This window comes from Rattus norvegicus, chromosome 13 (genome assembly GCF_036323735.1).
Source record: "Rattus norvegicus strain BN/NHsdMcwi chromosome 13, GRCr8, whole genome shotgun sequence".
NCBI lineage: Eukaryota > Metazoa > Chordata > Mammalia > Rodentia > Muridae > Rattus > Rattus norvegicus.
Genome location: NC_086031.1, coordinates 83673141 through 83676479, shown reverse-complemented (window position 1 = coordinate 83676479; position 3339 = coordinate 83673141). Strand labels below are relative to the sequence as shown.

The following is a 3339-nucleotide window of genomic DNA, read 5'->3' as shown; positions in this document are numbered from 1 at the left end:
CTTCTCCTGTCCCATCCATAAAAAGACTACCTTTCACACACCACATAGACTTTACTCCTTCATTTCAAAGACAGCGCAACTAAAATGGCTTGGACTGTATGATTTGGTACCTCTCTATCCACTCTCTTGAGCTGACTTGTATCCTTCCTACAGTTCTACTCCTTCAATCTCCTTTCCCATTTTCTTCAATGATGATTTCTCATTTTCCCACTCTTCTGCTGGCTCCCTGCCCATCGCTTACTCCCCTCTCTCAGTAGAGGAGATCTCACATAACTTCATGCAGAAGCTTGAAGCCATCTGTAGTCAACACCACTGGCATGTAAGTAGCCATTTAAGAGCTTAATATCCAGTTGAAATTACTCTACCAGTTCTATCACACACCGAAAAGAGGTCTGGATTTCATAAACTCTCCTTGCACAGAGATCTATTAATCCGCTGTGTTTTATATGTTCAACTTGTCCTTCAATACTTGTCTGGAGCCCTCTCCATTTCTGGCTGGAACCATGGGAGCTCTACCAGAGAAGAAAAAGAAGGTTGCAGTTGAGCCAGAAACCCTTAAGAAAAAGCAAAGGAATTTCACAGAGTTGAAGGTGAAGCACCTGAGGAAGAAGTTTGCCCTGAAGACACTTTGAAAGGCAAGGAGGAAGCTCATCTATGAGATGGTAAAGCACTATCACAAGGAGTACAGTACGGACTGAGATTCGGATGGCTAGGGTGGCAAGGAAAGCTGGGAACTTGTATGTGCTCGCAGAAACGAAATTGGCCTTTGTCATCAGAATCCAAGGTATCGGTGGAGTTAGCCCAAAGGTGTGAAAAGTGTTGCAGTTGCTTAGCCTTCGGCAGATCTTCAATGGCACCTTTGTTAAGCTCAACAAAGCTTCAGTTAACATGCTGAGGATCGTGGAACTGTACATTGCATGGGCGAACCCCAACCTGAAGTCAGTAAATGACATCATCTACAAGCGAGGCTCTGGCAAAATCAATAAAAAGCACATTGCCTTGACAGATAATTCTTTAATTGCTCGATCTCTTGGTAAATTTGGCATCATCTGCATGGAGGATCTAATTCGTGAGATCTATACAGTTGGGAAATGCTTGAAGGAAGCAAATAACTTTCTGTGGCTCTTCCAACTCTCTTCCCTATGAGGTGGAATGAAGAAAAAGACAATTCACTTGGTAGAAGGTGGAGATGTTGACAACAGGGACGACCAGATAAACAGGCTAATTAGATGGATGAGCTACAGTGTTGACCATGGTATTTTTATAATAAACAGTCACAGCTTGGCAAATTAAAAAAAAATACTTGTCTGGAACCTCAACATGCTAACACAGTCACACACACACACACACACACACACACACACACACACACACACACACACACTCAACAAAAACAAACCCTAAATGTGTTCTCTGTCTTCTCTCTCTCTCTTTCTCTCTCTCTCTCTCAGTTTACTTTGTCAAGCATCAGGAAGTAATAGTATATTCATTATAGAATATACATATTAAATACATAATTTGCATTGTTCTAGACTCTGTGCTACATGGAGAGAGCAAATGAAAAACTTCACTTTCCTCTGAGCCCACACTATGAAAGTGTGTTTCTTTCATATTCCTTAAGATACAAATAAATAGGGTTTCACAGATGATAAGGATGATGATGAAAAAGTAAAGCAGAGAGCTTATTTTAAAAGTGAAATTTTAAAGAAAAAAAACTTCATTAAGAATAACACTGTAAAAACCAAATGCACATGTATATAAAAATATGTAAGACTTCTATAGAGAATTTCATAAAATCATTGATAAAAATTAGTAAGTAACAGGACACACTAAGTTCATCTCTTCATATGTCACATTGGAAAGAGGTCATTTCTTTTCAATTTTCTACCTTGAGTATGTTAAATTCCAACTTAAAATGGAAAAATTGAAAAACAGCTAAGAAAATTATGAATAACAACATTTGAGGACACACGCAGTTAAGACTGTATAATATTACATAAGGGTAACTGAATGATATAAAAAAAGAAAGTACAAATTTGCTGAGCCCAGCATGACCTCAGTGAGGACAGAGTGACATGGCTCCTGCCCATGGGACAGGGTTCCAGTGTGAGACCCCACGAGTGTCAATGGCTGCTATAGGCATAAGGCTTGTGTGTAGAATAATGCATATGTTTTCTGGAACTAGTACTAACAGTGGAGGACTCTTTCCTTCTGAAGAATGTCCTCCCTGTTATTGTTAATGACTCCATGATAATTATAAACAGCAGGAGTCCTTGTAGCTAAAGCCCAGAAATAGTACAAATACCTGTTGGTACTTGAACATATAAACACTGTATCTGCCTCATGCCCTGTAGTCCTCTTGTGTGGGATCTGACACAGCCAACAGCTTGTGCTGAGAGCTTGCCTAATGCACTGAAGGAGACAAAGGAACTAGATAGTGGGGTAGCACAAGAAGAGAGTGGGGACAGCTTGGGAAAAGAGTGGGGACAGCTTGGGAAGAGAATGGGATGGGAGACTGCAGAGGTTCTGAGGTTGACAGACTGGGTAGTACAAACCTTGGCAAGGCCATGGCTTTAGGCTGGAGGAAAGAGGAGAGGACTTTGGAATATCAATGTCAGAATGAGCAGAATGCTCATATTAAAAACATTTACTTGTTATCAATGAGGTGATTTCTTAGCGTTATCAACTTATCACTAAAGCATCCCCATTTTAAATTTCCATAGATTTCTCCTCTATTTCTGGACAAAATTTTGGCTCCTTAATAGTGTAACTTGGACTGAGGACGTTGGCTCAGTGAGTAAGGAACTTGTCTTGCAGGCATGAGAACCTACATTCATCCACCCCAAACAGTATCTCTGAACAGTAACAATAGTTCTGTTATCCCTTGTGATAGATCCATTGTGGAGTCTACCAGGGGAGTCTTGCGAAGTGCTTTTCCTTCTTCTCGTCTATGGTTTCAACAAAGTGGAGACAGGATAAAAGGATAGAAAAATGGGATCAGAACATGAGAAACCATTTGAGAGTATTTCTCGTCATGTAGACTTGTGTCCTCCTTGTGTACCCCTTGTATGTCCTCTTTAGATTTTGTAAAAGCTCAGTAAAATCAGGACCACCACACAAGACAGACAACATATTATTTCTTGAATGAAACACAAGGTTCAGTGTTTAAGAGCACTCACTCTTCTTCCAGAGCATCCAATTTTGGTTCACAGCACTTGCAAACTCTCACGTGGTAACTTACACCCTCTAAAACTCTGGTTTCAGAGGGTTCAGTGCCTTCTTCTGACCTGGAGGGCTAAAGCCAAATATTCAGTGTACATGAATGTATGCTAGCAATGT

The 3339-nt window shown here is 40.4% G+C and overlaps 1 pseudogene; it reads left to right on the top strand.

The window, feature by feature from the left end:
- The first annotated feature begins 503 nt into the window (after positions 1-503).
- Positions 504-1314, top strand: Rpl7-ps4 (ribosomal protein L7, pseudogene 4; annotated as a pseudogene).
- Positions 1315-3339: the final 2025 nt, after the last annotated feature.